At 36.6% G+C, this 21,909-nt stretch overlaps 1 pseudogene; it reads right to left on the minus strand.

Annotated features, from left to right (window-relative positions):
* Positions 1 to 9,438: 9,438 nt before the first annotated feature.
* On the minus strand, positions 9,439 to 17,038 carry LOC145104405 (helicase-like transcription factor CHR28; annotated as a pseudogene).
* Positions 17,039 to 21,909: the final 4,871 nt, after the last annotated feature.

The following is a 21,909-nucleotide window of genomic DNA, read 5'->3' on the forward strand; positions in this document are numbered from 1 at the left end:
ATATTCTACATTATAGCCTGCAACTGATTCAACTTCCGCTTCTGGGAGATCAAACAGAGCTCGATTAGTTTCTGGTAGACAAGAAATAAAGAACATAAGCAATACAGGGAACAAGGGAATACCGGACCATATATGCTTTTGCGCCATGGCACTATAAAAAAGAATAAAGACCCAATAATATCAAAAATGACAAATTGCAAAAAAGTCACTATATTCCCACAAAATTTCGAATTTGACACTGAGTTATTTTTTTCGCAGTTATCCCACTATATTTACAATTTTGTTGCAATATCAACCAAATGATCGGTTCTACTTGTTCTCCTGGTAACCATTTTTTCGAATTGCAATAAAGTCACTATGTTTACCAAAATTGCGATTTTGACGCTGTGTTTTTTCTCAATTATGACACTATATTTTCAGTTTTGTTGTAATATCAATCAAATCACCGGTTACCATCAATCTAGCGCGTTACAAAATAAATGACATGATAATACTGTGACATGGACGCCATATCACACCTTTATGTGTCACGACACGTTTTATTAAATGCACCTGACTCCACACGTCCATCATTATGTGCATGAAAGAAAGGTTTTCCATAAATTCTTCGAACTCTCTCTCTCTCTCTCTCTCTCTCTATATATATATATATATATATATATATATATATATGGTTAGGTTATATTGTTTTTACTAAGTATTGTGTTCGTGTGAAATTGATTCTGAGCCAATCATGTGGGATGATTTAACTAAGAGTTCTATATTTATTAACTAATTAAAAACAATCAATTTAATCATATACATTTCAGCATAAAGATATTTTGGACAATTAACTATATTTAAAAAAAGAAATTTTTGGAAATTTAGAGATAATTAGATCTCCTAATTTTAAAAATCTGAAAATTTTAAACTAATTCAATATTAATTCCAACGTATTTTTATAATAACCAAATTTATTCTGTCAGAATGATATTTTGTTAGAATGATATATTCTATGAGAATGTCAGAATACATATTCTTATAGAATACGTGTTTTGATTGAATGACATAATACAAATTCTTATAGAATGAATATCAGATCATATCATTCTTCAAACGTAATAACAACATTTTTTGATTGAATGGACTTTCTAAGAATAACAATTTTTTTTATACAAGTTAAACTTTTTTCATCACATTTTTAAAAAATAAAAATCTTAATATACTATTCTATCATAATGAAACACTCATTAATAACCAAACAACCACAATTGGTAGATTATTCTAACTGAATATTCTACCAGAATATACTATAATATATAGTCTTATCATTATATTGTAAATTATTATGCCAATGCTTTCTTTTATGAAGATCATTGACCATTGTTAATCTTCATCCCACATGCCATCATCCAACCTTCAAGCACTTGATCATCATGTTCCTTTCACGCATTCTTTAAGAATAACTTCCTTAAAATCGAGTATTCGATGAGAATAATTGCCATGAAATCGAAGATGTAAGAGTAACATTCTATACATTCACCATGATCATTCTAAATTTTGTGCATTCTAAAAGAATAAAACTATAAATTTTGATAGAATATGGTAGACAATAAAGAAGTTTAATTTATTCTTACGTACACAATACAACCATTATGATAGAATGTGATAGATATTGAACCTTTGTATGTAAATTTGATCAGAATAAAACTAATAGAATGTAATCCTAAAATTGCAATGAAAAAACATGTTCATTCTATGAGAATATAAATATAACATAAAACATTTGTTGCTAGTAATTATGACAGAATGCATACCACAAGGTTAGATTCTTTAGATTATCTTTCAGACATTTCAACAAATACTTGTTATGCATTATCATAAAACAAGTCAATATTTGAGAATCAAAACATAACTTGAGAATGCAATCAGAAAATAATCAAATAATTAGAAAATATAATCAATATTTGAAAACAAAATCAAAACACAATAACAACTATAAATAAATATATAGGTAGAATATATGTATCTATGTGATTCGAGATATAGATGGTCTAAGAATTCATGGTCCACATTTTGCAAAATACGATTACAGATGAATGGATGACTTATAAAAAAAATTATTTAATTTCATCTATATTGTTTACCAGATAATGAAGACGTGAGTGTAGGAGGGACTTGCCGTCAAAACTGGTTGCCGAAACGTCGTTGGTTTCGAAAATACCGATGAAGGATCCGATAGTGGCCACAGGAAACGTGGTTGCTAGAGGATAATATCGTCAGAATCACAGAGGTTGCCGGAAACGTTTCTGTCAGAGGAGGGTGGTCGGCTTGAAGACGATGGTGGCCCACAACAGAGATATAGATGAAGATAATTGAAAACGAATATGGAAGATGAAGAAGTGGTTGTAGCGTCGGTTGATGATAAAATGGTAGAATAGAGTTTTAATAGATAAATAAAAACTGATCCCTTAAATAAAGGTATAATTTTGGAGTGCACTAAGGACTGTATGGGTCATGTAGGATAGCTTGAGAACTCTTGATCTAGGCTTTCTTGTCTGTTCCTTGTTTGGTTGTGTCTCTAGAGTAGGATCATCTATTTGGGTGGATATCTCACCTCTGGATACTTATGGTTACACATTTCATGGAGGATAGCTGGTAGTGAGAGAGTGTGTGGTGTGAGGACTAGTAGGCGGTAGCGAGTTGTATGATTGTTGTTTGCATGTATTATGTGCCTACTTGATCCTTGATTGTTTATATGTCGACATATGGTAGTAGTGGGTTGAGGCAGTCCTGCTTTGTGATATAGGCCAAGAAACCCGGTGTGGGCTGGCTGTAAGCCAAAGGCACGGGGGATCGGGAGGAACAGTTGGGTTGAGGCGGTAGGCCAACAAACCCTGGTATTCCGCCCCGGATAGACTGACGGCTTGCGAGCGGTCCAGTCAGGCCGAAGGCCTGAAAAGCGGTCGTTATGCATGCTTGTATGTTTATCGTATGGGGTATTTTGGGGGAAACTCACTAAGATTTGTTCTTACTCAGTTGTTTATTGTTTCAGGTATTATTGGTCATCATGGGAAGGCGAAGGTGTGACTGTACCAGGAGAACAGGTAGAATCGGTCATTTGGTTGATATTGCAACAAATATGTAAATATAGTAACATAATTGCGAAAAAAATAACTCAGTGTCAAATTTGAAATTTTGTGGTAATATAATGACTTTTTTGCAATTTTCCCTATCAAAAATGGAGATAATGGTGGTCTTTGTTCGATTGTAGATTGTTAATGATTTTAACTCCCTATGAGATGAGGTTATTAAAGCTATACATTGTGGTGGTGGTCTTGGTTCGATTGTAGAAGAGATACAATCAAATGGGGTATGTTGTAAAATACTTTATTCCATAAATCATATTATTCTTCACTCTCATCTAAGGAAACGAATTGGTGATGGTTCTTTATAACATCCCGTTGTTGAGGTAATTTCAATTTTAACCCTATGTATGAATAAATATTGCATTTTAGTACCTGAGTATATGAAAGAGTACAAAATGGCCCATAATGGCATTTTGGTAATTTTAGGCATTGGGGTAGTACGTTGGGCGTATGTTGTGTATGCTAAGCATACTAGGACAGACCCTAGTATGTTGGGCATATACCTCGTATGCAGGGCGTATGTGGAGGAAGTTCAAACCCTAAATTTTAGGGTTTGGTCCATATATAAACACCATTATAGCCTCATTTATCATTCTTTTATCAGCCCCCATCTGAGATTTCGACCCTCTAGCAAACCCTAAGTGAGAAAGAGTGTTTTGAGCTCATTTGTGTGGCTTTTTGGTGTTTTTGAAGAAGGAGAAGTTGGTGCAAGGACCTTGAAGCTTGGAAGCAACTTAGATATGGGATTCCACACTTGCTAGCAACCTCCAGGAGGTAAAATGTTCACAACTTGATCACTCCATCTTGTAGATTTATCCATTTATTCCTTTAGGGCACTTTTGGTCCCAAATATGGTAATTCTTAAGCATGGCATGTTCTTGATCAATAATTCGTCCTTTCAGACCTTATGGGGGGTCTTAAGTTATAAAAATGTGGTCTTGATGCTTAGTTTTACTCCATGCATGCTATAGAAGGTCTTAATGCATTAAGATGTTGAGATTTTGTGTTTTAAGCACTTAATGAACATGCAAAGTCATAAAGTTGGAAACTTTATGACTCTTGATGGTATTTTAGCCTGGGATCTGCAATTGGACGTGTTAAGTCGAAGAAATAAGTGCTTGATAGGTTAAGATGTGGGAATGCTGCGTACGCTGGGCGTACGCAGATCTGGCCTCGATGCCTCAGACAGCTTGTACGCCCTGCGTACGAAGCCTGAGTCGACTCGGCTGAGTTGATTTGGCTGTGTTGACTCGGTTGACTTTGACCAGTTTTGACCAAGGATATTTGTGGGGAATTGTTATTAATTTAGAATGGAAATGTTTTGACATTTAGGATTTGGGTTGAGCCGGTATTTAGGAGCAAAGTATTGATCAGATATTCGTCAAACTGTGAGGTGAGTTTTCCTCACTGTACTTACGGGTTGAAGGCACCAAGGCCATCCCATTGAATTGATATCCTGGTTGTCGTATGTTGTTATGATGTTAGATCCGTATGATTATCTGTAATTGCCGTCTTTGTGTTCATGTTTGTTTGTTTCATATGTCGACATGTTGATTTGGGTTGTGGGGGTCCTGCTTTGTGTTGTAGGCCAAGACATCCGGGGACGACCAGACAGGCTGTAGGACCTTCGAGGCGGTCCAGTCAGGTCGGCATCCTGTAGAGCGGTTCGGATGGGCTGTAGGCCCTGCAAGGCGGTCCAGTCAGATCAGCTGCTCGTGGAGCGGTCCATATAGGTTGTAGGCCCTGTGAGGCAGTCCAGTCAGGCTGGCTGCTCATGTTTGCATGTTGTTGTTTGTTATGTTTATGTGGTGGTACTTTGGGGGAACTCACTAAGCGTTGGCTTACAGTTTTAGTTTTGTTTCAGGTACTTCATAGGACCGTGTAAAGGTGAAGGCGTGACCGTATACATCCTGATTTTTATGTTGTTGATCTTGGGAAGCTCTGTTTTAATAATTTTTTGAAAACAATGGTTATCTAAACATTTCTTTCAATAAATGTGTTGTTTTGAAAAGTTTAAATTTGCTGTGATTTTTGAGATGTTACATTCTCTGACTTTATTTTGGAAAAAAAAAAGTTTGGATTGGAGATTATAATCGGTTTCTGAGACTATTTTTGTTGGAATGAGATAAAAACTGTTTTATTACAGATCAGAGGCCTAGTAAAGGTTGAAATTGGAACCAACACTATTAAGTTGGGGGAGCAAAGCTTCCCAATTCTTGACTTTAAGTCTTTAACCCACTTTATTAGTTTTTTTGTTCCCGTGGATCAATCAACAAATGGGTTTGGGATCTTGATTATTCGGAAAGTTTTATTGTAAGTTCTACTAGACATTTTTATTGATGGCGTGACTTTAGAAGATGGAAATGATTCTCTAAGGTGGAATAGATATCTCCTAGAAAACATCGATTTTTTTGAATAAGGTATTAACTAGATGCAATTTGAAGTATAGGGTTCTTGATTTGGTTTCAGTGACGTGCATTACAATTAGTCTGAGAACAATGATCATTTATTTGTTACTTGCAAGGTTGCGACACATATATGGTCCCCGTTGGTTGGATATTGTGGTTTCTAATAGTGGGATCGTCACTAAATTGGTCTCGTGGGTGGATTCTTTGACTTTGACTACTGTGAGGCGCTTGGCTTTTCATGTGGTTATGTTGATGCCACTGTGGGTTATCTGCAATCTTAGGAATAAAAAGGTCCTCGACTTTCAAACTTATCACAAGGATTCCTTTTTTTATAGAATTGTTTCACAATCTTTTTCGTGGTCTCATAAAAATAACAAACTTAAAGTTAGTTAGGTTTCTTGGTTATAAAGCCTAATGTTGGCTATCTCATAGTAATTGTTTGTTCCTTTTCTATTCTAACTTCTTGTTAACTTATAAAATCCAAGCATTCAAAAAAATATCAAAAAAATGGAAGAACTTTGGACTAACCAATGGTTTGCTTGGGTTTGTGTCTATGCCAAAGCTCTGATAAATTTTTTGTTGATTATGTGGGATGTACAAAGTCGTATTAACAAATCCTTTCCACAAATGTTTTTAGACCGTCTTCTCTATTAACATGCTCGTTGTTAGGTGTGTCAAACCCAACAAATGATAGGGGTATTATGGACTCCAAATACATTGCTTCAATGCACTAAAAAGTAGTACAAGGCAAACAGGGTCAATCCTCACAGACACGGGTCAAAATTCTATACCTCTTTGCACGAGGTACTTTAGTCACAAAAGGGGGGTTTATATGCAAAATATGAATAAAAATGTAAATAACAATCTACTTTGAAAACATGCAGAAAACTAAATAGATTCGTAAGCAAGCTGTTGAAATGGTTTTAGTTCTAGTTCTCAATGTTGTTGTTTAACTTAATTATGACTTGATGTAATTCACGATTGCTATTCTAAGTTGGTACTAAAAGATATTAAAACTCTTTAATACCTCTCGCTTGCCAAATTATCAAACCAAAACACGCTCTTTGATAAGACCTAGCCTTATTAATTCAACCTAAACACATTCTTTGATTGTATTGAAAAGTTGCATTAAGTTTTGTACAAACTTCCCAACAATGTTCATTTCTTCTCATACGCTCGGAAATGTGAAAACATGTGATATATGTTTAACAATAAAAAAAAACCTATTGTTTGTTACCAATCATTAACTTTATAGAACGATTAGGTACCCTAAAAATTAATTAACTACACAAGAATTCAAGTCATATAAGTGGCCAGTCAAACATAAATCAAATTCAAGGATTCTAGTTTAAACAAGAACATAATCACTAGAATAGAATCATAAATCAAATATCAAGTCGTATGCTTCAAGTCAAGCAATCAACATGTTTTGAACAAGAACTAGAAATTAGGGTTTCTTAGCCACACATGGCTAAGAACAAATTAGACAAAGAGATGAAATTGAAATGTTAATGCTTACAAATGGAAATCAAAAGTGTTTGCAATGATTTGGTCTCCTCAAAAACCTCAAAGAATTGCCCAAATCTCCCTTGTAGCTCTAGAAACGTCTATATCTGAAAAATGGTGATTTCCTCCTATTTAGCCCCACAAATAATTGATCGCTTGCTTTCCATAAGACCATGTGTTTAGCATGGCCATGCATTTTGACCATGTGTTTTAGCATGGTCATGTGTTTTGACTATATGTTTTTAGTATGACCATGTGTTTTCAGCATGGTCGTGCTTTTTGCTAAAACTCCAAGAAGTCTTTAAACTTGGCTCCGGCTCCGGTCTAGCTTCACCCTGAGTCATGTCGGTCAAATATAAGATGAAAAGGACAAACATGACTTGTGTCAGTGTGATACAGACTTAGCTTCAAATGTGGTCATTTGCTATGATGAAGACTCGGGTTGTGTTTTTAAGTTCTCTTCCGCTACACAACCGGCACATCTTCTCTTCATGCTCCAAGCTCCATGCTCGCATCCATAACTCCAATGTTCCGTGCTCCATAATGCATGCAAAATAAATCAAAAGACAGTGAAATACCAGGCATTCTGAATGCCCAAATAGTGAATTAAATGCAAGAATTAGGAAGTAAAATGCAATGGAAAGACAAGAATACATGTGCAAAATAGGTGCACAACATGCACCTAACACTCGAAAAAAGTGATTTTATCTAAATCATTTCCATTTAATCATATCCGTTATAATTTAATTTGACTCCATATATATACACACAAAATATCTTCAAAAATAAGTTTTTTCTAAAAGGAATCACATTGATATCTAGCAATACTTACACATATAATTATGAATTAAAAACGTTCTGAGTCGCATCATGTTCTTATCAAACAAACAACTTTCTCGACTCTTGGCTTTATATGGCATATGATCCGCGCCACTTCAAATTCAATTCTAATGACTATGAGTTGGAATTATGAATGGAGCATGCTTTTTTGCTGGTTCCCACGAGTAACGCTTGTTTTTTGCCCGTTATATGAATGAAATGACAAGAGGGGGTCGCTACATGTGACACGGGCATTTGTGAGTAACAATCGCGCATATGAATATGCATGATTCCTGTCACATTTATCTCAACTTAAAATCGCCAATCGGGTTGTCTTTATTTTATAACACTTTCCATTGTATTGTTTGTATCTTGATTCTACTTTTCATGTTTTTAGAACAAAATGCCTACCTCAAGCTTTAACAAGAAGTTACATTACTTTAACATGCCAGATGAATTGAAGTGGCCTAGTAAGGAGAGAAACCAACGGCTCCCAAGGGGTGCACCCATGAGAACACCACCTGTCTCTGAGCAACCTCGGTTCATGAAGCACAACAGCAGCTCCACACCCACTGAGGTTGATATTAAGTCTAAACCAGCCAAACTAAAGGAGCCTAATCCGGCTGGTAACCATGGATCCAAGGGTTCCTCTTCTAAGGTCCCTTCAGAAGGTGAAAACTCGGTTTCTAAGAACAAGATGTGTGAGGATCCAGAAAACGAGAAACCAAAATTATTGATCACGCTTACTAGAGAAGAGATTGAAGAAGATTATCTTGCAATGACTGGAAAAAAGCTTCCAAGAAACAAGATGAGGAGGGACAAAACTATGCAGAAGGATCTTGATGTAAGCTAAAACTCTCTTCCATTGTATAATGCAAAAGGGTGACGTAGCCTCACACAAAATTTGTTTAAAATGATTATACTTAGCTACATGCAGTAGTTGGATTGCATTTTGAGTATATTCTACAACTTGTTAAGATTTTTGCTGGTAATCTAATCGTGTTATTGGTGTTATTCATGTACAGGTTATATTTCCTGGGGTTTCACTGGAGGGCCGGAATGCTGAGAATCTAGCTAAGAAGTATTAGTGCATGTAGTATGTAGTATTCTTCTTGTTTTAAACTTGAGTGTTAGTTTAATATTTCTCCCAACATGAATGATTGTCCTAGTGGAAAGGAGGGAATAAGTCAATAAGCCACAAATATGATTACAGGTTCAAGCCTGAAAATCACTCTTTGCCAGGGTGACATCCGTGAATGGTGTTTACTTTTTTTAGTTTTGCATAAACTTGTATTGCTTTTAAAAATTCCAAAGACGCAACAACTATATTTTTATAGACAGTAATACAAGACATCACATCCTATCTAGTGGTCTGAGCAGGTGCATTTTAATAAGATTTGGTGCAGACAGTTAGTTACTAAACGAGCAAAAAGAAAGCAGACTGACTAAGTTTTGCCTGTTTTGGTATGATAATGCATCAACAGCTAGTATATTTACACAAAATACAAAAATCCACATTTTGTAATTATTGCCAAAAACCAGTGACCATTTTGTTGGCAGATGATTGAGAAAGTTAGTTAACGAGCCATTGAGATTCCACTTCGATCTTCACAAAAAGTTGAAGCATGTAATTTCCTCTTTTCTTCCTGCATTGCATATATAAATAAATCACCAACCATCACATGAGTTAAACCAATTAATTAGAAAACTAATATAATCAGAATTTTTTTAACACATAGTATATGGAGATCTATCAATCATATTCATACCTGGAGTGCAAGAATCCTGTCTTCAACCGTGTCCTTGATGGTTATTCTCAACACTGTGACAGGACGAGTGTGTCCCATCCTTTGAGCTAGGTAAAAAGCTTCATCTTTAATACCTGGATTAATTCCACCAAACATCTACAAGAATAAAATGAGATGCTGCAACCATGTTCAGATCAACAATCTCAGCTTTCAATGACATCAGCATAATAACCACCTTTATTCCATTAAAAGTTACAGATTATAGAATGAAAAGAGTATATATTTTAATACAATTAAGTTAACTAGAATGTAGCAGGTCAACCTGAGGGTCTGAGTTAAATTCTTTGACAGCCTTGTCCCAGGAGACTACAGACATTGAATGATCAACTCTCTGGTATTGTATGCAAAGCTGCTTCAGTGAAACTTCAACCATGTCCAACATTCTTGTCCACTGAGAGAATATAATCGCTTTTATTGGTCCTTCAGATTGCGAAGATGATGAGCATGAGCACCCCAGATCACCAACACCTGAACTAGAATTATTTGATCTGCAATGAGATCGAATGATCTCCAAAGTGGCTCTTGTTAGGTAAAATATGAAAGGTTGAAAACATGTGGCTATGCATGTGAAATAAAAGAATCAAATTCAAACTGAAAGTTGGAAAATAAGTGGTGCATTCAACATGTTCAAACTTGAAGTTGGTAGACTTTAAATTGGTTACAACTCTTTCTGTTTTCACATGACAAACATTCACCTATATATATGCATGTATGTTTTGCATATTTGGTGTGCAAAAACTTGAGAGAACATCAAGTGTAGAGTGTCAAGCCAATTGTAATCTTGTGAGTTTTAATAAAATTCTCTAGTTGCAGCCCGTGGATGTAGGATTTGCACCGAATCCGAACCACGTAAAATCCTTGTGTTCTTTATTGCTTTATTTTCTCGTGAGTTTGTGTGTGTGTGATAGTGTGTTTCCGCTGCGTGTACCCGGTCCGGTTCCTAACAACTGGTATCAGAGCCAGATTAGCGAGGTTTGGAGGGTACGATCGTTTTTTTTATCACGCACGAGTGTACCTGATTTGTATCTTGTTTGTCATAATGGCTGAAGACAAGGTGGTAATCGAGAAGTTCAATGGTTCTGATTTTAGCTGGTGGAAAATGCAATTAGAAGCATTACTATGTCAGAAAGACTTGGACGTGGTACTCGGAGACAAACCGGAGAAAATGGAAAAAGCTGCTGAAGATGCGTGGAACTCAAAGGACAAGAAAGCCAAGGCGGTTATTACATTGTCATTGACGAAGAGCGTTGCTTTCAACATCATGAATGAAACCACGACGCGTGGTATGATAGAGGCTCTGTCAAATATGTATGAGAAACCATCGGCGGCTAACAAGGTGTTCTTGATGAAGGAGTTGTTCACTACAAGGATGAATGAGGAAGGCTCAGTTACGGTTCACATTAACAATCTAAATTCAATTCTGTCCAGATTATCATCTGTGGGAGTTAAATTTGATAATGAGACTCAAGCTTCGCTGCTACTAGCTTCTCTACCTGATAGCTGGTCCGGAACAGTTACTGCTGTTACGAGTTCCGTGGGGACCAGTGGTATGACTTTTAAAGGGGTTAGAGATTTGGTTCTTGGCGAAGATATCAGACGCAAGAATCAAGGTGGATCTTCTTCTTCTGATTTATTAAATGTCGGAAGAGGTAGAGGGAATAGCAGGAGCAGTGGGAGTCGGGGAAAAAGTTCTTCTAGAACTTTGAAGAATGTGAAATGCTGGAACTGCCAAGAGGTGGGACATGTTAAGAGTCAATGTCCAAAGAAAGAATTAAACATTGCTGGTGCTGAGAGTGTGTCTGAGGATGATGCACTGATACTCAATATGGAAAGTTCTGTGGACTCTTGGGTCATGGATTCAGGGGCTTCGTTTCACGCCATGGACAACGGGGAAACGATGGTGAATCTAAAAAAAGGAGATTTTGGAAAGGTACGGTTAGCAAATGACGAGATGCTTCAAGTAACGGGCATGGGAGATATTGATCTAGTTACTTCATTGGGAACTACATGGAGCCTGAAGAATGTCAGGGTTATTCCGGAGCTGAAGAAAAAATTGATTTCTGTTGGTCAGCTGGATAAACAAGGACTGGAAGTAAGGTTTGGTGGTGGTAAATGGATGGTGGTCAATGGTAATTCGGTGATTGCTCAAGGTATGAAGCGTGGGTCATTGTATATGGTTGAGGTACCTGCTGAGGGAAGTATGACCATCCCGATTAAGCAAAACAAAATCTGGTTCGCTAAATCTACTGCTAAGAGAGTTCATTTTGCAAACATGAATTCTGGAGCCAAGGGGATGTTAGCTGAACGAGTCGGAAATTCTAAACCATTCAGGGGATTCTGTGACAGTGGGAGCACGGGGTGTGTTCCGGGTACAGTTACAAAGAGCCGTTGGGTTTTGAAGACTAAGACTGGAAAATTCTCTCTTGTTGGAAGTTTGCAAAGTTTGGAGAGTGTTAGTGGTCCTCGGTGTATCTCTGGATCTGGTGGAGTGTCCAAACCGGTTGAGACAGAGGATGAGTCGGTGGTGGGATTAGCCACGACTGAGTTGGAGCTAGTGGGAGCTTCAACTGGCCCTTCTAGTACTTGAAGATGAGGGGCGGCTGCAATTAGAGAAATAGGACTAAGTTTAGCTTGTTCTTAGGAATTGGAGGCTTGGAAGACTTGGTTGTTTTAAGATTACTGGAGTTGGATGACAGAGACGGACCATGTTGTTCAAACTTTCAAGTGGGAGATTGTTAGGTAAAATATGAAAGGTTGAAAACATGTGGCTATGCATGTGAAATAAAAGAATCAAATTCAAACTGAAAGTTGGAAAATAAGTGGTGCATTCAACATGTTCAAACTTGAAGTTGGTAGACTTTAAATTGGTTACAACTCTTTCTGTTTTCACATGGCAAACATTCACCTATATATATGCATGTATGTTTTGCATATTTGGTGTGCAAAAACTTGAGAGAACATCAAGTGTAGAGTGTCAAGCCAATTGTAATCTTGTGAGTTTTAATAAAATTCTCTAGTTGCAGCCCGTGGATGTAGGATTTGCATCGAATCCGAACCACGTAAAATCCTTGTGTTCTTTATTGCTTTATTTTCTCGTGAGTTTGTGTGTGTGTGATAGTGTGTTTCCGCTGTGTGTACCCGGTCCGGTTCCTAACAGCTCTGATCTTGGAAGAAATATAATCATATTCTCAAAAACTGATGTGTCATCAGTTTTAGACGAACTTAGATCAGCATCAGATATACAACTATCTAAGGTAACTTTGCTAAATACAACGTCACCACCAATCTGGCTTTCCCAAGTAGGTGAAGGGCATGTATTGTTACCCTCTGATAAATAGTTAAATACTCAGATACACATTGGTGGCAGAAAACATGTCCGCATGTAGTAACAACCGCATCCTCAGGTGGATTCTGTCAAAGCATTAAACTATCAATCATAAGAAGCAAATTTAACCAACATGAATCAGATTAAGTATATTCTCTTCAAATTAAAGGTGGTGTTCACAAGTTAGAATTTGCAACAAAAACATGTATTTGATGTTTCCAAGTGATTCAACAAATTGGCTTAATTGCGTATCCTTGGGAAGATTCTTTGCCATATTTGTAGAAGCTGGATTGATTGATTGATTCTGAACTAAATCCCTTATCCAGCAACGGATGGTCACAAGCTTGGCAAAGCCGCTGAAGCATCCAGAGGATATTTTCGTAATTTTGTATCACACTTTTATCAGCATACTATGCCTGCAAGAGACCAGTTAAGAAGTAATTAAGCTAAGTAAACAAGATTCATTCCACTTCTGACCTTTTCTTCCTGTATCTTTCCCATGAAATAAAAAAATAAAGAAATAAATTTAAAGAAAAAAAAACATTTGCAGATGTCATGTTGGTGTCATGGAAAATGACTAGATGCTTGAGAAATTTAGTTATAGAAAGCACATAAAATGGTTAAGAATGAAAGACTGATTACACTTGACAAAACAAAAGTAACTTCCATGAATTGTGAGCGTAATTCATCTTCTATTTTAATATAGAAATCCCGTTCCTGAGTTGAGAAATCGACAGTCGTCAATTCTATTGTTTTTGGAGGTAAGTCAATTATAGGCTTACCATCAACCAAAGCTCCTGTGCCAAAGAAACCAATATTCATCACCATCATGCAAATTCAACAAGATTATTGAAAATAGCATATAGCCGACTGAAATAAAGCACACTACAATATACCACCACAAATGGGTCGTAATAGCGATGTTATTCGGGCCAAACCAGACCAGAATAAACCGAAAACCAAACAAGACTAATTGGAGGAACCGAAAACCGGACCAATTAAACCAATACGGGTCCATTTTGGTTCGGGTATTAATCGGTCCGGTTCGGTTATTACCGGAATAACATTTACAATATGATTAACAACCGAATAGAACCGAAAAGAATTGAATAAACTATATTGTTTGGTACTTTTTTTAAACTTAGAGGGCTGTTTTTGTAATTATTTAAGGTATTAGATATATAATAAGATATATTTTCAGATGTATTAAACTAATTCCATTGTTGGGTTTAACAAGTTTTACAATAATATTTTTATTTTATCTTTTTAACATGTTATGATGCTACGGTTAAATGCTAACTCATATAATTCATTTATAAAATAAATAATCACGATTTATTATATATAACTAGAAAATATATGCATCCAAATCTTAAGATATAGTTATGAAAACAATATATTAAACACTAAGGGTGCGTTTGGTTTGCTAGAATGGAATGAAATTCAGAGGAAAAAGATTCCAATTCTACCACATTTCAGTGTTTGGTTCAATTTTGTGTGATAGAATTAGAATCCTAAATGACAAAAACTTTCCATCAAATAAGGGAAAACACTTTCCTTCAAAAAGATGATGGAATTCATTCCATCATAGGAACGAAAGTGACATTTTACCTTATTACCCTTGTTTTATTTCACAACATAACATGTACCACCATCACTTACCACCACCGCCACCACTACCTACCACCACCGCCACCACCTACCACTGCCTCCACCACTACCTACCGCCGCCACCACCACCACCACCACCACCACCGCCATCACCACCACCTCCTCCACTGCCCACCACCACCTACCACCGACACCGCCACTACCACTACCACTACCACCACCTACCGTAACCGCCAACACCACCAACCACCGCCACCACCACTCACCACCTACCACCGCTACCGCCATCATCATTGCCACTACCAACTACTTACCGTCACCGCCACTACTACCACCTACTGCTACCATCACCTGCCACCATCAACACCACCTACTCTAGCTACCGCCACCGCCACCGCTACCACCATCACCACCACCATCCACCCTACCGCTACCGCCACCACTACCTACTACCGCCACCACCACCCCCACCCACCACCCCACCATCATCACCGCCACTACTAACCACCACCACCACCTACCATCGTCAGACATAAATGCTCAATTAGTAAAATGAAAATTTACTATTTTTATAGTTTATATAATATATCGTTACATGTAAGATAGAAATCAAAGTAAAATTAAGCAAAACATATTTAAAAGGGCAATTCTGTCATTTTACATGGATTCTCATTCTGTTTCCTGCCAACCAACCAAACAGTATATGGAATTGGATTCAAATTCATGACAGATTCCTTTTCGAAGTCCAATTCCAATTCCTTTAGAAACATTTTGTGAACCAAACAGCACCAAAACACTAAACATCCAAAAAATTATTTATAAGTATATAAGATGAACATTAAACATTAAACATTAAACACCCAAACTAAAATATGAATAAACCTAAAATACATAAACCGAACCGGATAGCTTATTCTTTCCTAATTCGGTTTGGTTCCTTTAAAACCGATTAAGCAGCTATTCGGGTACCCGAACCGAAATACCCGAGAACCGAATAAGCGTAAAATACATACCCGAGAACCGAACCAGATAGCTTATTCGGTCCGCTCCGGTCGGGTATTCGGTCCAAACGCTCATCCTTCGATCGTAATTGATAAAGATATATCTATTACCAAACACCATATCAAGGCAACCAAAGATGAAAGAACCACTACTCAAACGATTTCTAAGTTCAGCAAACAAATCGTTCCCATTAAGAACAGTTAGCAATTGTGCAGGATGCTAATACACATTCACTAAGCTTCAAGAGAGGCAAGAAGACACACAAAATCACCTTTTGTCCGGCGAAGCATTATTGTCTTTAGCACAGCTTCAAGTTTACTATAACCTATTATTGAGCTGCTGTATATTATTGAAATCTTTATTTGATTGCAAAACATTTGTAGTTTGAATATGGTTCACATTTCAGGAATCTAAAATAGCTGAACACTTCATCAACTGTGTTCCAGATAAGCACCATCTCTTTTTTGCCTTAAGACCACAACACTATTTTGCAACCCCGGGATTCCAATTTTTTATTGTACAAGCTTCATCTAATATCACCCTCAACCAATTCACTTTTGCAAGAGTGCCCTCAAAAACTTTTCTACGCTTCTTTCTCTTATTACCAAATTCTGGATCATCATCATCATGAAAAGGTTTGGCTGGGACCTCTCTTGCCACAATGGAATATGTTGTTAAAAGTTAAAACCACATCATATTTTGCTAGTTCATCAGGATCATGGGTTCTGTTTAAACCATGATAGATTAGAACTTCAAGTTTAGCTTCATCTGCAACTTTCTCATCCAACTCTCGGGCCCACTGCTGAAGCACACTTCCTGGACACACAATCAATGAGCCTGCTGGAGGCTTCCGACTGTGAAACTCTTGTGCACAACTTGAGCTACTCACCTTATTATGTCTCATTATCAATGTCATAATCTAAATCCAAGATTTCAACTTTTAAAACACAAGAATCTGCCAATTTTGGTTTCAATAACGATTTCTGCATCTGTATAAGTGCAATAACAGAAACAGTTTTACCCAATCCCTGTGAAAGAGAGATACATCAATGTAAGAAAAATCATATGGTGCTACGTACTGAATAAGAGGTTGACACTGTTACAAGCTAGTAACCTGATCATCAGCCAAAATTCCACCACAACAAAGTATGCTGTTTTCCTTCTCAAGCATCCAGGCCAATGCAATTTTCTGGAAGGAAATTATCGTAACATGTGCATGGAATCATCAAAATAAAAATAAATGTAAATTAAAAATCAGAAATTAGATGCATCCAGAACCTGGTGCCTGAAAAAAGAGACAGACAAAAGACCATCAGGTAAAGTTGCTTTCGTCTAAAATTCTGAAAATATTAAAAAAAAAATGATTCTAACTTTAGCTCACTGAAAATCGACTGATATGTAGAACAGTTTTACCACTAAATCCTTTCTCATTACACAGTATAATCACATGAAGATCAAGAAAACATATAGTTCGTTGTGGCAGGTCTCTTGGCATATCTAATTAGGCAAGACTCCTAGACTACCATATAGAAAAAGAGACCCGAAAACAGATCTCACTACGTCCATGTCAAAGCGGCTTGTAAGGTGTAACGATGCTCAGATAAATAAATACCCATAATGTCAGTAGATAATTCCGCCTCTCAAGGGTGAAACATAGTCAGGGTTCTTCGATCGGAAATTTTTTGTACTAAAACCCATCGGTTCCATTGCAGAGACAACTGATCAGTAGATAATTCAGCCTCTCAAGGGCAACTGGCGACCTTCCCTTTCCACGACCAATTCCAAAATGGTATCAAATGAACTAAACAGCAATGCTTCAGTGCCCAAACTTTGTAATCCCCAAAAGATTAACAATTCCAAAAGTGAAACGTTACAAGCAAAAAAGCAACTCCAACTACAATGATACAAGTCGGTTTGTAACGAAGAAATCAGATGGTCGTCGCGTCGATTCTACAAATGGAATTGAATTGATATATAACAACAGAAAACTTTATTTGTGAAATCATATACATACATTTGACAAGTTGTGATATGAGGAGAAAGAGAAAGGTTAGTCGCCGCTACTGATGAGCGACGGCTGACGACTATCTATGCCAAATTGTAGCGACTGGGCAGAATGACTTTTCAGTTCCCATGTTAGGCGATGGGAGCGTGTGCGTCAAGTCACGCTTCACATCCAACCCACTAAATAGTTACCGCTCCACAAATTCTTTTTCTTTTTTATTCTTTTTATTTTTTGAACATTATATTAATTAAAAAGCATAATTTATAACATACATTAATTTTTTAAAACATAAAAAAATAAAAACACATTTCATTAATTAAAACATAAAAATTTAAAACTTAAATTAGTTAAATTAAACATTACATTGTCTAAATAAAATAAAAATTAAAAAACATAAAAAAACATAGAAAAATTCTAATCGTCGTCGTTGTCGTCACCGGTATCATCCGCCTCGTCGCCACCATCGTCATCCTCCTCATCGTCACCATCGTCATCATCGTCGTCTTCACCGTCATTTTGCCAATGAAATTGCCGTTCCCATATGTATTCGGTCAAATCATGTCGTAGATTGTGATGTGTTTCACGGTTTTATATTTCCAAAACCCTTGAGAAGTATGCCGGACTGCCAACTTGTATTACTGCAGGTGGGTTATATATCGTTTGTGGTATATGAGCAAATAGCCCTACCCTCTTCTTCTATTATCATGTTATGTAGAATAACACAAGCAGTCAACACCGTCCTCAATTTTTCTCTGTCTCATGTTCGTGCCGGATGTTTGATTATGTGTCACTTTTGTTTGAGGACTCCAAACGCCCGTTCTACATCCTTCCTTGCAGATTCTTGTGCTAACTTGAACATTTTCCGTTTATCGTCGGCCGGAAATGTGTTGACTTGACAAATGTGGCGTATTCTGGATATATCCCATCACCTAGGTAATACCTATATTTGTATTCATTTCCATTGACAACATATGGCATTTCTGGTGCTTTGCCCTGTAAAATATCGTTAAATATCGGAGACGCTTGGAGCACATTCAAGTCATTGTTTGACCCGACCATACCAAAGAATGCATGCCAAAACCATAGGTCATTTGAAACCACCGCCTCCAAAATAACAGTCGGCACCCCATGATCATCTCGCGTGAACTGGTCACGCCACGCGTTGGGACAATTTTCCCACTCTCATTGTGTACAATCAATGCTACCAAGCATCCCTGGAAAACCATGTTTCGCTTGATGCGCGGCATACAACTGTTCGACATCACTTTTAGTCGGATGTCACAAGTATATGTCACGGTAAAGCTCTATGACATACTCACAAAATAAATATGTACACTCTCGACCCGTCCTCTCAGACATTTTCAGATACTCATCTGATGCGTCTGCGGTTATACCATATCCCAACTGTCTAAGAGCGGCCCTACATTTTTGTATTGTAGTAAAACCGCGTTTACCTCTAGCATCCCATCGTAATTGAAAAAATTCATAATTACGTGTCAAATCTCTAGCTATACGTAAAAATAAAGTTCTACTAATACGAAAACGTTCTTCGAATTTAGATAGATCATATAAACTATCAACGACAAAATAATCACGTACCAAAAGTTCATGTGCCGCCTCTCAATCCCGGTTGATCCATTTTCTATGCTTCTTGTCGACGTTTGAACTTTCGCCCCTTTCACGTACCACGTCTCGTGCCGCGGATAACAATGTATACAAAATCAAATCTTCATCGGAATCGTTATCATCGGAAGACGAATGAATTGGAGGTGGAAAATTATCCACATTTTTTGGTTTAATGTGTGTGTTTGTTTTGAAAAAATGTGGGTGTGGTTTAGTGGAAATTGTGGTTAAAGTGGATGTATATATAGAGAATTTGAAAAAATTAAAAAAAAAAGTTTTTTTTTATTTAAACGGTCGAATAACGTTCGAAAATCAATTGTCCAATCAAAGATCTCGTCTTCGTCCGTCTTCCGCCTCACGCCACACGCAGCCCACCGGACTTGGGGCGGTGTTCACACGTGGGAGAGGTTGCCACCTCAGCCCAAGACGCGTGAAACTACCCCCATACCGGGTAGCCTTATGGCAATGAGGACAACGGGGGGATTTGTGCCATCGCATTTATTAAAAAAAAAAAAAAAAAAAAAAAAAAAAAAAAAGAGCTGAGCTGAGTTTCACAGAACGTGTTTTTTTAAAATTTTGTATGATACCAACTCTATAAAATAATGACTCATTATATATTATATTGGTTTATTTAAAAAACAAACTAAATATAAAATTTTAAATATTTAAGAAGTTCGAATTTATAAGAAAACTAAGAAAATATATTAAATTATTAAAATTAAAGTGTTTTTCTCTTTTAAATTTAAACAAATAAATAAAACTAATGACGCTTTCATTTACTGGTTTTGAAATTAAAAGAAAATTTCATTAATGAAATTGATATGTATTTATTATTACGTTTAAATATTATGTAGATTTAACAAAAATAAAAAAACTATAAATGATATGTGGAATAAAAATCAATTTAAAATAACCACAAAATGATATGTGATAAAATGAATGAAAATGTGAAATGTGGCAAAAAAAATCTTTATTTATTAGAATAGATATATTGTTGTGTATAGAGAAAAATTATTATATGTTAATTATTTCTTTTTAAAAATGACAAATTCCACATAAGTTAGTAATGTCATTTAGTTACGAAAAATTGATTGTTTCCTCAAAAAAAAATCTAAAAAAAATAAGAATTTTGAAAACGCGTTTAGTTTAACAATTTTTCTAAAATTTCCATGGAAAATGAATAAATTTGGTCTTCAAAATTACAATGAACTTAGAAAACCCATTATTTTTTTTTCATAATTTTCTAATTCTATTTTTTTTTCTAAAATATAAACATGTACTTACTACCCACTCCCAAGCCTCAATGCCCTTACCCCCCCCCCCCCCCCCCCCATAAACACACACACCCACCCACCACCCCACTACCACAATCACCAAACCACCATAAACGTCATCGCTACCACCACCACAACCACCATCTTGTCGTCACCGCCACCGCCATCACCACATTTATCACAACTTGTTGATTTTGAGTTGCAATCCTATCGTGACTAGCAATCGCCAATGGGTTTGTCCTTATTTTATAACACTTTCCATTGTATTGTTTGTATCTTGATTCTACTTTTCATGTTTTTAGAACAAAATGCCTACCTCAAGCTCCAACAAGAAGCTCCATAACTTTAACATGCCAGATGAATTAAAGTGGCCTAGCAAGGAGAGAAACCAATGGCTCCCACGGGGTGCACCCTCGATTCATGAACCACAACAGCTCCAAATCCACTGAGGTTGATATCAAGTCTAAACCAGCCAAACTAGAGGAAGCTAATTCGGCTGTAGGTGACCATGGATCCAAGGCTTCCACTTGTAAGGTCCTATAGAAGGCGAAAACTCAAACTCAGTTTCAAAGAACATGATATGTGAGGATCCACAAAACGAGAGACCTAAATTATTGATCATGCTAACTAGAGAAGAGATTGAAGAAGATTATCTTGCCATGACTGGAAAGAAGCTTCCAAGAAACAAGATGAAGAGGGACAAAACCATGCAGAAGGATCTTGATGTAAGCTAAAACTCTCTTCCTTCGTATGACTATTTAACTATTTCAATTGTCATTTAAGCCGCTAAATTGTTATTAAAATGGTGCAAACGGATGATGTATATAACCTTACAATTGTTGTTGTTTGTGTATTCTAGGTTATCTTTCCTGTGGTTTCATTGGAGGGTCGGAATGTTGAGAATCTAGCTAAGAAGTATTAGCTAGTGTATGTAGTGTTCTTCTTTTTGAACTTGAGTGTTGGTTTTCTTTTCTCCTAAGATGCATTTCCCTAGTGGTAATTAAGGAGGAATCAACCCACCTAAGTATGATTACAGGTTAAAGCCTGAAAATCACTTTTTTTTTTTGCTAAATATTGGTCGTGGAACCAGTTGGCAGGGTGACATCCATGAATGGTGTTTCCTTATTTTAATTGTGCATTGATATTTTCAAAAATTCAAATTTTTTTTTACCATATCTCTTAACAATCTTATGGTTGAAAATAACAATAATAATAATGTGGTAGAACATGAACAATTGTTTTGTTGTTTATACAGGAACTTGTTGTATTGCCTTTAAAAATTCCAACGAAATAACCAATAAGACAGTGATACAAGACATCCTTCCGGAAAGGATGTTCTCACTAGGTGCATTTTAATAAGATTTAGTGCAGACAAACAATTATTAAAACGCAAAAGGAAA

This window comes from Lactuca virosa, chromosome 4, assembly GCF_052849685.1.
Source record: "Lactuca virosa cultivar CGN04683 chromosome 4, Lactuca_virosa_CGN04683_v6, whole genome shotgun sequence".
NCBI classification, from domain to species: domain Eukaryota; kingdom Viridiplantae; phylum Streptophyta; class Magnoliopsida; order Asterales; family Asteraceae; genus Lactuca; species Lactuca virosa.